At 36.0% G+C, this 13,998-nt stretch overlaps 1 protein-coding gene across 6 annotated transcripts in view; it reads left to right on the top strand.

Moving 5' to 3' along the window:
- IMMP2L (inner mitochondrial membrane peptidase subunit 2) overlaps window positions 1–13,998 on the top strand; it is an 816,344-nt gene that overhangs the window by 119,704 nt on the left and 682,642 nt on the right. The gene's annotated exons all lie outside the window — the stretch shown is intronic.

Below are 13,998 nucleotides of genomic sequence, written 5' to 3'. Positions count from 1 at the left end.
AACTCAATTACCAGGACTGACATTTGTATCTGTGCTAGTGAGGTGTGAACTTTTTTGAACTGAAGGTTGAAGAGATATCAGATAAGCTTCAGAGAGAGTGGAAGGCTTATATTTCAAATTAACCCTTTCAAATTCTGGGATTCAATGATAACGATGTGACTGGATTATTAGTGTTGTAACACATGTGGAATGAAGAAATAAAAATGAGGAGATTGCTAACTGATAAGTATGTATTTTAATCAAGACATAATTTCCTAGCACCAGGAGCAGATCAAGGTTTTATTGGGGACCTAAAAAGTAGACCTTTGAGGGGGGAGGGGAGTCCTCTTTAAGAAAGAAATACAAAATTACAAATACAAGTTTATGTACAAAAGTCAGCATTTATTTAGAATGAAAAAAACAGATTACGGATTGCAAAAAAGGTGGCCACTGACATAATCATCACAATATTTAGAAAAATGACACTTTAAAACTGATGATTGTACTTTTAAATTATTTTCTCCTATAACTACAGGATGTTTAGCATTTGATTGCTTCTCTCTATCACAATGCTTTTATAATGTGATTTCCTACAAAGAAACTAGAAAGTTAGGTTTTTGCTATAGCCTGGCTAATAAAATTTTGTTTTTGTTGATAGTCAAAGTGTAAAAAACATGCAGTTTCACTGGCAGACACACCTAGTATTTGTAGAAGGGTTCTAAGTTTGTGCTGTACAGAGTTTCAGAGAAGCGCTGTTTCACGAGTCCCATCAAAAAAGAAAAAAAAATGGTACATTTAAAATTAAATATATTGTCAATTATATTCCTTTTTTTTCTTTAAAGATTTTATTTTTTTTATTTATTTGACAGAGATAGAGACAGCCAGCGAGAGAGGGAACACAGCAGGGGGAGTGGGAGAGGAAGAAGCGGGCTCATAGCGGAGGAGCCTGATGTGGGGCTCCATCCCATAATGCAGGGATCACGCCCTGAGCCGAAGGCAGACGCTTAACCGCTTAACCGCTGTGCCACCCAGGCGCCCCATATCAACTATATTCCTAATAAGAGAAAGTTTGGATTTGACCAGGCATTGATTAAAAATTGAATTATCTGCTTATGCTATTTCATATGTCATGATTGGAAAAATTTCCCAGTGACTTGTTTCTAGCTGCATGCAGTTCAGACTGTTTCTCCTCTACTTACATACCTGTGGTTCCTGTGGTTGTAGTTGCCATGAGGCACATTCATGTTGCCCCTGACGTCCGATTTTGCATCTTCATTTCATGACTCCAGGTGCATTGAAGCAGTAGGATAAAGGTATAGGCCTCGAAGCCATTCCTGCAGTGGAACATATGGCAATAATTTATTACACATGGAAATGACTGAGAAACACATGCATATGTCCCACTAAACCCAAACTGAATAGATCTCTAATTCACCTTTCTCTTTGCTGGAACCCCAGGTTACCTACTCACTTCATTTGACACAGGTAAAAGGATGGTGAAGTATATGTTGGAGTGACAAGAGAAATAATTTTTTTATGGTTAAAACATCTTGGGGCGCCTGGGTGGCACAGCGGTTAAGCGTCTGCCTTCAGCTCAGGGTGTGATCCCGGCATTCTGGGATCGAGCCCCACATCAGGCTCCTCTGCTATGAGCCTGCTTCTTCCTCTCCCACTCCCCCTGCTCGTGTTCCCTCTCTCGCTTTCTATCTCTATCTCTGTCAAATAAATAAATAAAATCTTTAAAAAAAATTAAAAAAACCCCAAAACATCTTAATTTTGCATCATATATGAAAATGCATCATCATGAGTACCCATTGCTAAGGCTCCTCCCAGGTCCCAGAGGCTTAGGCTTCATGAGGCAATTTTGTGGTAAACAAGTCAAACAAGTGCTATTTCTGCATTGATGGAAATCGGCTGTTCAATATGGTAGCTGCTAGACCTTCTGTGGCTATTGAAGACTTGAAATATAATTTGTGTAGCTGAGGCAATGAATCTTTAATATGCAGTTCTAATTATTTTAAATTTAAAGAGATATATGTGGTTAATGGCTATTGTATTGGGCAGTGCTGGTCTAGCACCTACTTTATTACTATTTTTGCATAATATTAGTACTCATTTAATTCTATTAAAGATAGTACGTATTATATTTTGCTTAACTTATGATGTCATTTAGGTATAAACTCCCACTTGTAACCTACATTCTGTATTACATATGAAACATTTATTGCCTAGTGAGTAAAGTAGGCAATTTTCATAATTATGGACAAAATTTATACTTGTAAATTAAATCAAACTGAAAAAATACCTTTAAAGTGTTTCTGCTGATTGGAATATTTTGATTGTCTTGCTAAAAATAATCTTAAACTAATCATATTGAAAAATCTTAAATTATGGGTTAAAATGTGTGTTTTCAAAGCAGTGGTTAAGATCTTTTATATGAATTACTATATTTTTCTCTTTGGAAATTTAATAAAGTATTCCAAAGACAAAAGGAAAGTGGATTATTTGGTTGACATGCTTAATATTTTATTTGCTAATCCTTGTAGTCCAAACCAGATCCCAAAATTTGGGTTAAATCTTGTCTTGCTACAACATGGCATTTGGCAATAATTTATGAATATTTAATTGGTAGAAAAAGGAGAAAGCGTGCATATAGTTTAGTACAGTTATGTGAACTGCGTCTGCGGTATAACATTTTATACAATTTTTGAAAAATGTTGCAAATATTATTATGTCTAGCACAGGATAGAACATTTTCATTATTGTTCATGCAGTGAACAGATGACCTTTCAAGCATCATGTATAAAGTTTCAGTGTGTACTTAGATAGGATAGTTAATGATTTTCTGTTCATATGCTAGTGATTTTTATTTGCACAGTTGAGTGTTGTACAGAGAACATCTATTCTCAATTTCTGTCACCTATATGTAATAATTTAATATTTATGCTGACTAGATTAACTTTTTAAAATTGAGGTAAAACTCACATAATAGAAAATTATTTTAAAGTATATAATTCATTGACATTCACAATGCTTTGTTACCTTTTAGTTCCAAAAAGCCATTATCCCCAAAGGAGTCTCCCATACCCGGAGTGGATTTACCTATCTGAATATTTTATAGAAATAATAAGACATGTGGCCTTTTGTTTCTGGCTTCTTCACTTAGTATAATGTTTTCAGGGCTCATCCACCCTATAGCATGTATTAGTACTTCATTCCTTTTTCAGGCTGAAGAGTAATTCATTGTATGGATATACCACATTTTGTTTATCACTTCATCCATTAGAATAACTTTTAAATACAGTTGAGACTATGTTTGTCAGTAATTTGGCTTAGCCAGTTCTAAGCCTTGGTTGACCATATGACCTTCCCTTTAAAGTATTTATTTAAATGTTAATAAGATAGTCTAATATAATTACTATATATTTAATGATGAGTCATAGAATGATAAGGCTGGAAGAAAAAGAAAACTTGGTATCTCGGAGACTGATATCATTTTTTCACTATAATTTGATAAGAAAAGAAGACAAAAATCAAGTACTCTTTATCCACCTGGAGAAGAAAAGCCATAAAAATATTTAGATCTCAAATTTTCAATATTCTTTTCAATATCAGTAAATACACGTTTTAAAATATGGTGAGTCCCACCAGAATTTTAAATTCTATGATACAAGATGTGTTACATCCTAGTGTGAGGGCTTTTCTTTGTTTGTAATATCTTGTTTCACTAGTGTGGGCTCTACTTTTTTCTATTCTAGGGATTGGCACATAGAAAAACGTAAATATTCCCTCTGCTTTTGAAAATTATGTAAAATCTCTATTCAGAAATTCAGTATTCATAACATTTTATTTGCACATTTTTACACTTTTGGTTTCTCTTTGTACTTCTTTTGGGGCTCTTTTTACCTGCCCCCCCTTTTTTCTCCTTTTAATTATCACTTGGGAACATTTTAGAAAATACTAAGTAGGATTTTAAAAAGTTGTTTCCTGAAAGAATTGTTCTTGTATTCTATTCTTAATTGTGCATTTTAAAAAATAGGCCTTGGTTGTGTCATATATGCTTGTTGTAATTTGGCTTTTCAAAATGTGAAATGCCAGGGGTGCCTCAGTGGCTCAGTCTTTAAGCGTCTGCCTTCGGCTCAGGTCCTGATCCCAGAGTCCTGGGATCCAGTCCCGCATCGGGCTCCCTGCTTAATGGGAAGCCTGTTTCTCCCTCTCCCACTCCCCCTGCTGGTGTTCCCTCTCTTGCTGTGTCTTTCTGTCCAAAAAATAAATAAGATCTTTAAAAAAAAAAAGTCAAATGCCAGCGATATGCAAAGTAAAGTACTTTACATTTTTATAACAATGAAATTCAGAACTTATTTCAGAATAAACAAAAACCCCAAATGACTTCTTTTGGCCTAATTTGTTGACTTTGGTAGTTTGTCAGCCAGAGAGTAACAGTATTAGTTTTCTATGACTACATAACGATTACCACAAACTTAGTGGCTATGGAGAAATGTGAATTATCCCATGGTTTTTGTGGGTCAAGAGTCTGGTCTGGGCATAGCTGGACTTAGTGAGCAGGATCTCACAGGGTAAAAATCAAGGTCTTGGTGGGGCTGCAGTGTCATGAAGTCCCATCCCATGCCTGTGTGGTTGTTGGCATAATTCAGTTGCTTGGGGTTGTATGATTGAGGTGTCCGTTTTCTTGTTAGTTGTTGTCTGGAGACTGCTTTCAGTCCCTAGAGGCAGTGCTTTTGGAGGCTGGGTGGGGTATGAGTGCAGCTTTAACAAAATTTGCTCTGAAGCCAGGGCCCAGCCAAGCGGGTTTGGAGTGGGTGAGTCCTCCTGAGAACTTGAGGGTGTGCCGCACTGCTAGCAGGTGAGGCACAAGTGTCTGTGTAGCCTCGTCTCTAGCAGGTTGTTCCACGTTTATGCTGGTGGGTAGGGGAGTAAAATGGCTCCTGCCTGCTCCCTCATTTTTGGAGAAGTCCTCCAACATGCTGCAAAATCAGTACTAACAGATCTGCCTCCTGTTTGCCCCCAGCATTGTATATAATGCTGTTTTTATGTTGCCTCCTTGTGTAGGCTGCTGTCTCTTTAAGGGTGGCAACCCCCGCACCCCTCCCCCTCCCAGCTCACCCAAGGCTGAGTCTGCTGACTTTCATTTTTTTATTTTTTATGTTTTCACCAATTTTAAATTTATTAAAGTTTTATAAAATAGAATTGAACATTTTGGGACTTAAAAATAACAGACTCTGTTCTACTTTTCCCCCAAACACAGTTTTCTCTTTGTAGTTAAATTTTGATGAGTCAGCTGACTTTTCAGGCTCTAGGCTCTAAGTCCCATGGTTGTAAAAAGAGGGAATTCAGCCTCTCTGGTTTTTAGAGCCCAGCTTACAGGGATTGGTCTCCCCTGTGTGAGTTCCCTGGTATGAGGGCTCCTTTCTCTGCCCTCTTCCTGTTCGCAGCTCCCTCCCTCCTTGGGCAGTCTCCCTCCACCTTTCTGACCCTGCTGACCTTTCAGAGGCAGTTTCTTCTCTATATTTAGTTGCAGAGTTTTTTCTGCCAGTCTTCAGATTGCTTAATGGTTTATTGACTTGGATGTGGATGTTATCAAGTTGTAAACATGGGGCAGGGTGAGCTTAGGACCCTCTTACTCCACCATCTTCCCAAGTTCCCTCAACTTTTGTATTCATTTTTGAAAGCTATTTGGGCTGGATATAGAATTTTAGTGTCACAATTTTTTTTTCTTTCAGAAGTTAAAAACAAAACAAAACATTGTTCTTTTTATTTTTGGCTTGCATAATTCCTGACGAGATATTTGTGTTATTTGTATATTTATTCCTGTGTATGTATGTACATTTTTTTCCTTTAAGACTTTCTTAAGATGCTTTTAAGTATGCTTTTTTTTTTTTTTAAAGATTTTTTATTTATTCGACAGAGATAGAGACAGCCAGTGAGAGAGGGAACACCAGCAGGGGGAGTGGGAGAGGAAGAAGCAGGCTCATAGCGGAAGAGCCTGATGTGGGGCTCAATCCCAGAACGCTGGGATCACGCCCTGAGCCGAAGGCAGACGCTTAACCGCTGTGCCACCCAGGTGCCCCTAAGTATGCTTTTAAGATTTTCTTTTTATTACTGGTTTTTAGCAATTTGATTATAACATGTCTTTTGTGCTTTTTCTTTATGATTAATCGGCCGAAGCATTCTTGAACTTCTTGGATTCATAGGTATATAGTTTGTATTAAATTTCAAAAATTTGGGGGCATGGTTTCTTTAAATATTTTTTTGACTTTCTTCTTTTCTTTCTCCTTTAGGACTCTTAATTGTGCAAATGTTAGGTTACTTGATTTTGTCCCACATATTACTGAGAGTATATTCATGTTTTGACTTTTTATTCCTCCGTACTTTGGTTAAGATAATTTATAGGACTATGTCCTCAGTTTCACTGACAAGTTTTTTCTGTGGTGTCTAATCTGCTGATAATTCCATCCAGTGTAATTTTTATGTCATATATCTTATTCTTAAACATTTAATTTGGTTGTCTTAAATATTTTTCCTTTCTCATTATATTTGTGTTTTCCTTTAAGTCTTTCATCCCACGTAGCCCATTTTAATAGCCATTTTAAAGTCCTTTTATGTTAACTTTATCTCTTTTATTTCTGCATCCATTTTTATTGACTGATTCCCCTCCCTCCACTTATGGGTATTATTTTCTGCCTTTTTGCCTGTTCCTAGTTGTTCTTTTTTATTAGATAATGACTTTAGAATTCACATTATTAAGCTGAAAGTTATGGCTTTGTTTAGGTAGTGTTTGACTTTTTTTTTTTTTTTTTGGCATTCAATTATTTGCAGATTAGTCTGATGATCTCAAGGCTCATCTTCATGCTTTTATGGGATGATCTAGGGTGGTATTTACTCTAGAGCTAGTTTACCCTCACTACTAAGGCATGAACTTTCTGGAGTCTGCAGAATGCCCTGATTACTAAACAAAGTCTCTACTGTTAGGGAATTGTTCAGTTGATAGCTTCCCTGAAATTGATTTTTCCTTTCTAGTTGTTCTTCAGTTGACCTCTTGAAGTTTCACCCTAAGAAGCACAGCTTGGTATTTAAAACCTTAAGGAGATTCCTATGCCAGTTACTAAGCTTTTTTCTCTGCACAGCTCCCTTTTCACCAGCACTGTGTCCCACAAGTTCTGGCCGTCTCAGCCTCCTCAAACAGTAGTTTCAGTATCTCTCCTTATTCAGTCTGTGAAGCTTTTTTTGAGTTCCCCTTTCCCACCACAATCTGGAGTTTGCTTCCAGTATGAAATATGGGCAGTTTTGGAGAGTACCCTTTGTTTCACTTCTCCGAATAATCACAAACCTGTCTCACCATTTTTCCCCAATATCTGAAATAACTTCTTATAATTTGCTTACTTTTCTAGTTACATTCATGATTGGGAGAGCAGTCCTGCAGCAATCCAGCACAGTTGGTTTTGATTTTTTGTTTTTGTTTTTTTTTTTTCCTGCTTCAATTGTAGTGAATGTATTTTGTTTAAACCTGAATATTGAATCTGGTTACTGTTAAAGCAAGCTTTATGTTACTGTGTATTTTTATTTTCAGAAATTTCAAAGAATTGTTTTCTATAGAGACCAAAAGATTGTGTAATCAAAGTATAAAAGTTATAGCAACATCTTAAAAAAAAATAAGCAAAGATAGCTTTTAGGTCATTTCTTTTTTTGTTGTTTGTTTTTTGTTGTTGTTTGTTTTCATTTTCTTTTGTTTTTTGGGGGGGGTGGTGCAAGTTGGTGATTTCATCCATTACATTCACAACACCTACAGGTTCTTTTAAAATGGGCTGGGACTCAGAATGAGCACATGCTGTTGTAATGGTTCTTACCATAGTATGTATTGAATTATGAGAAGTACTCATGGCAGTATATTACCTGGGAGGACTATTTAATGTACTTGGTTGTATAGATCTGCAAGTTTTTAGCTGTGTTCTGATATCCATACTGAATCATAAATTTATTATTGATGTATTGCTTTCTAGGCAGTCATGTTATGCTCTGAGAGAATTAAGGATAGGAATGAATTTTCTGTTATGGACTGTTTTCTCCAACTATAAATGAATGCATTAAACATACATATTACTAACTCCTAGAACTAACACACAAAAAAGTTGTTTAATTATTAGTTTGGAACATAAATTAATTATAAAGTTTCCTAATAAAAATACTAGAGAAACATTTAGGGAAAAATATTTCTACATTAAAGCAATTTAACTGACAGAAGCTTGTCAGCACTTAGAAACATTTATTCTCAGTTATAAACAGTGCATTTTTCAGCACCATTTTTATTCTAGCTTTCCATCAATATATCATTTAGACAGAAAGTGCTGATGTGGGTTTTTCAGTCTTTGCCTTCAAATGTATTGAAGGTGAATGTGGTTTTTTAAATATCCTGTTTCCTACATAGTCTGGGTATTGGGTTTTATTAGACTGTTCAAAAGACTTTGTTATCAAATATATAGGCTTGCTAATAATTTATATGAAGTGCCTTAGTTTAAAAAAAATTAACTACATACAAGGTGGTACATTTATCAGCTCTCTTATCTAGAATTTCCAAATTTGGAAGTGTATTACTGAATGCTACATGAAAAGTTATTGTCATCAGGACTTCCATTTATATTGGTTTACTGCCATGTGAAATTTATAACTAAACTTTCATATGAAGAAGATAAAACACACTGTCATCTCATCTTGTCCCATTGCACTTTTCAGTTACAGGAACAATGATACGCCTTCAGTTTGGTGACTTGGTGAACTAGGAAAATCTTTATTGTTCAGTGTATGTCACTCAGTGTGTGTGTTTGTGAGTATGTTTATAAATGACCCTTGCAGAATAAAGTTGTATTTATATTTACCATGATGATATTGTTATAGCTTTGTGAACACACAGATTCAGTAGATTAGATCATGGGTATTCTTTGTATTTGTTTACAGTAGTTAAGTCCCTCAATAAATATGTTCCAGTTACTGACCAAACTGTCTTACAGTGAGCATATATTAATGGCTAGTTTTATTGGCTAGAAAAAAGAAGTATTGCAAACTGGTCAGTTATTAGACCATCTTAAATATGCTGCTTATGGTAAAGTTACCATGATTATACACGTAAGATACTGTCTTTGTTTTGTTGTATATAGGTAAATGCTGTTACTTGCATTTCGAGGTAGAATTAGTTATTTTTATGAGTATAAATTAATATGTTCTTGTTGTATTACTTCTCTGATTTTGGGTTGCTTACTTCCTTGTGCCTCACTTATCTCATTTCTGAGATGGGGATGAAATAGTTCCCATTTCATGGGATTATGGTGAAAATTAAATGAGTTAATGCACGTAAAGCTTTTAGAACAATTCTTGATTCCTAGCAAACTCAGTGAGTATTTGTTATTATCATTATTATCACTTAAGATAATGAAAGAATCTACCAACAATCTTTTTTTGCTCTTTTCCTTTGTATGTATTTATTAATGTATAATTTACATCTCCTAAAAGTCATCCATGCTAAGTGTAGAAATCAATGATACATAGTGAATTTACAGAATTGCGTAGCCATCACCACAATCCAGTTTTAGAGCATTTTCCACCATTTTTAAAAAGATTTTATTTATGAGAAAGAGAGAGGGAGTGTGCTAGCAGGGGAAGGGGCAGAGGCAGAGGGAGAGAATGGGAGAGAAGCAGACACAAGTCTGATGTGGGGCTTGATCTCGTGACCCTGAGATCATGACCTGAGCTGAAACCAAGAGTCAGATCCTTAACTGACTGAGCCACCCAGGTGCCCCAACATTTTCCTCCATTATAGAAGTATTCCTTATGCTTATTTATAGTCACTCCTCTTGCCTACCTCCAGCCCCAGCCCACCAATAATTTATTTTCTGTTGCTTTAGGTTTGTCCTTTCTGGGCATTTTATTTGCATAGAATCACACAATAAATGGACTTTTGTGTCTGACTCCTTTTATGTTGTAGCAAGTATCAGTGTTTTATTCCTTTTTATAGCTGAATAGTATTCCATGTATGTATGTACTCCGTTTTTTAAATATGTTTGCCATTTGATGGACCTTAGGGTTGTTTGCAGTTTTTAGGTTAGCAGCATTATGAATAATGTGGCTACAAATATTCTTGTTAAGTCTTTCTATAGACCTATATTTTTGTTTCTCTTGAGTAGATTCCTAGATATGGAATTGCTGGATTGTGTGGTAAATTTATGTTAATTTTTCAAGAAACTACCAAACTGTTTTCTAAAGCAGCTGTGTGTAACAGCTCACATTCTCATCAGCAATGTGTAATGGCTCCAGTTTCTCTATATCCTCGCCAATGTTTGATATTTTCTGTGTTTTTGATTATAGCTATTCTAGTGTGCATAAAATAGTATGTTATTGTGGTTTGAATTTGCATTTCCCTAACTTCCCTAAAGCACATTTTCATGTTTCTTACCCCTTTGTGGGAGTTTATGCCCCCTTTCTGGGGTACCCTGCATCTCATAATGCATCAACATATCAGCATGTGGGCTCAAAGACCTGGTCCCTTGCCTCAATTGGAGCAATTCTGAAAAACTCTTCCCAACTTGAGGTTTTTGTGTCATTGGCTAAAGCCTCTGTTAAAACTGCATTGCAGTCCAGTTTCCTTCTGCCTGTCCTGCTACCTCCACTTCTTTCCGGATGTTTTCCCTGAGAGTCCTCCCAAAATGCATGCAAATCTCAGTCTGGGAGTCTGTTGCCTAAGGAATCCAACAACAGCAGAAATAGAGTTGACAGGAGTCACTAATTTAGAGACGGCCTCTAGTCTGAATTAATATTTGAGCAGAGACCCAAATAAAAAGAGGAAGTGAGCCAACCAGATATCCATGGGAAGAATTTTCCTGACAGAGCAGTGAAAAGATCCTGGGCAGGACTATGCTTGACAGCAAGGAGCCCCATGTGGAGAAACCAAAAAGGGAGAAGAGGTGGTTGTAACCAGGGGCCAGATCATGCAGGGCTTTGATATCCATACACTGCATGGCCTTTAAAGTATTTTTGGCAGTGGGATTCCATGATCATTCTGGATGCTCTGTGAAAATGGAATGCAAGGGGCTGAGAGCAGAACTAGGGAGCCAATCAGGAGACTACTGCCATAGTCCAGGTGAGAAATGGTTGTGGCTTGAGTCAGAGTGGTAGCATTGGAGTAGGTAAGAAATGGCAAGATTCTGGATATATATTGAGGATGTAAGTTTTTGATGGTTGGGATATGGAATGTGATAGAGACAAAGGAATGAACAATGACTCTAAAGCTTTTGGCCCGGGCAATTGGAGGAGTGGAAATGTATGTACTGCGAAAGGAAAGGTGTAGAAGCAGGTGGGGGTAGGTGGAAATCAAATTTCCAGTTTTAGATGTGTGAAATTTGCATGCCTATTAGAAATTCAAGAGTAGATGTGGCCTGAAAAGTTGAAATGCAAATCTGGGTCAGGATTGAAGATAAAATTTTGTGAGTTTTCAAGGCATAGATTTAAAGCTGTGCAAGATCCCTTAGACCAGAGTTGGCAAAACTTTTCTGTAAAAGGTCAGGAAGGTACACCATGCAGTCTTTGTTGCAACTATTCAACTCTGCCCTTGTACTGTGAAATATGATGACAATAATTAAATGGGTATGGTTATGTTCTAATAAATCTTTATTTATTAAAATAGGTGGTAGGCTGGACTTGGCCTGCAAGAAGTAGTTTGCCGACCTCTGAGCTGGACAATGAGTAGAGAAAGAAGAGATTTTAGGCCTGAACCCTTAGTGAGCCTCAGTAGTCTAACTTAGAAACAGGGAGATGAAAAGGAAGAACCAGTGATGTCAGAGGGAAACTCAGAAAATATGTTCACTTTATAATTTATGTTTATCCTCTTCTCACTTATATTTGTAATTAGACAAGTAATTTGTATATAAATCTAACTATGTAATATTCTGACTGCCTTTGTTCTTGGACTTACTATTTCTCTGATAAATATTCTTCATTAACCATTTTCTAGAATTTATGGATAGTATTATGTAAAATACTCAGAACTCTTCCAATATTTTGTGCATGGAGTTCTAATAAAAAATTTTAGTGCCTTGTTCCAAATACACACACACATACATATATATAATTATTAATTTTTTTGGTTTGTATATATATATATATATATATAGGTTTGTATAATCTAATATGTGGGGTTATTTGTTAAGTTGATGAAATTGAAGTTTTTCGTTTCTGAATTTTCAGGTGGTCACTGTGTTGGGGGCGCCTCCATTCTCAGGAATAGTCAAAGTAGAGTTCGGTGATAACAGATAAATCTTACATTTGAGTGTTTCCATTTCTCAAGACCTTTGAAATCTTAGCTGAAGAATGTGGTTGAACACTTTCTATGAAGTAACTAAAAAATGAGCTGTGTAAGCACGTGTGAGCTCACTAACCCAAATGGGTAGAAGGGATTGCCCAGGCTTTTGGGATCTTAGCTCAGAAAGACCACTGATTAGACATTAGCAGAAATCTTGGTTAAACTTGTATTTAGTTTGTAGAACTGTATTTATAGCAAGCTATTCCTGGCGTGATTTTTATTTTTCTGCTATTTGTTATAAGCAACAGATTCCAGGTGAAGTAGGAATTAAGGAACTACTTAAGATACATTTTTTCAGTGGCTTTTTGGAATTCAGACACCAGGAGTGATTCTGAAATTTTTGTATTGCCAACTGACAGACATTATGTATGAAGAACTCACATTATTGTAGGTCACTGAATTAATTTAAGAAATACCAATTGACATCACTCCTTTAGGGAATTGTGGGCTGCTGTTTGATATTACTGTCTTTGTCAAATATGAAAGTTTAAAATGAATTTTAGTTTTAGTGTGTAGGGACTCTAAGAATGAAGTGAGGTCCTTTCCAAATTTAAATTTTTTTTTCAAATGGACAAGAAGTGGAGTATATAGACTTTGTCTCTACCTCTTTTCACTAAGATAGTTAAGTGCTTGAATGTTCCACAGACTGTTGTATGTCGATTATCCTTAAATGGAAAAAGAGAGTTCCAGGAAGCATTGAAAACACTATAGTTTTGTTCAAAAATTATTTTTTTTATTTGTGGGAGAGGGTGGTCATAATTCGTGTCCCTTATGTGCCTATTATATTTGAATGCTTTTGTAGTCTGTCAAATATAATGTGTTCTAGATGAGATCATCAAGAATGAACATTTTTCATTGTCATTACAATAGCAATTGGGCAAACCCTTTTTTGCTAAAAGGCTCTCAGTAATTCCTGGCACTCCTATTATTTCAGCTCTTTGTGGTAACCAGTTTTCAATTGTATTACGTTGAGCCTGATTCCATGGTATATTAATTATCTTCTCAGATGAATTTATGCTTTTGTACTCCAAAATATTTTAGAAAATAGATTGACTAGTATGAATTTATGTGGCCATTTATTTTCTAGCCAAGTAGATGAAGTTCTGTGAGGTAGGGCAGTGATAAATATGATGGGTAGGTCATGACTTCACAGTAAAACTCCTTGTATGTTATACTGTCATTTACTATTAGTTAATTACCATATGTGTGTGGGTTGTTCTAGGAATGCCCCTTACAATAATATGTCAATTAAAAGAATAAATGTAAACCATCCAAAGACTTCAAAATAGGCTAATTTACCCCAAATATTACATTTAGATATGATGCTAATTCCACATTCAGGATTCAATCTGCTTTTTAAAATCAAAGAATCATAACTTTTATTATTTTTTTTAAATAATTTTTTATTATATTATGTTAGTCACCATACAGTACATCCCCGGCTTCCTATGTAAAGCTTGATGATTCATTAGTTGCGTATAACACCCAGTGCACCATGCAATACGTGCCCTCCTTACTACCCATCACTGGTCTATCCCATTCCCCCACACCCCTCCCCTCTGAGGCCCCCAGTTTGCTTCTCATAGTCCATAGTCTCTCAAGTCTCATTCCCCATTCTGATTACCCCCCCTCTCTTTATCCCTTTCTTCCTCTAC

This window comes from Ailuropoda melanoleuca, chromosome 1 (genome assembly GCF_002007445.2).
Source record: "Ailuropoda melanoleuca isolate Jingjing chromosome 1, ASM200744v2, whole genome shotgun sequence".
Classification (NCBI taxonomy): domain Eukaryota; kingdom Metazoa; phylum Chordata; class Mammalia; order Carnivora; family Ursidae; genus Ailuropoda; species Ailuropoda melanoleuca.
This window is presented reverse-complemented; position numbering and strand designations above follow the sequence as displayed.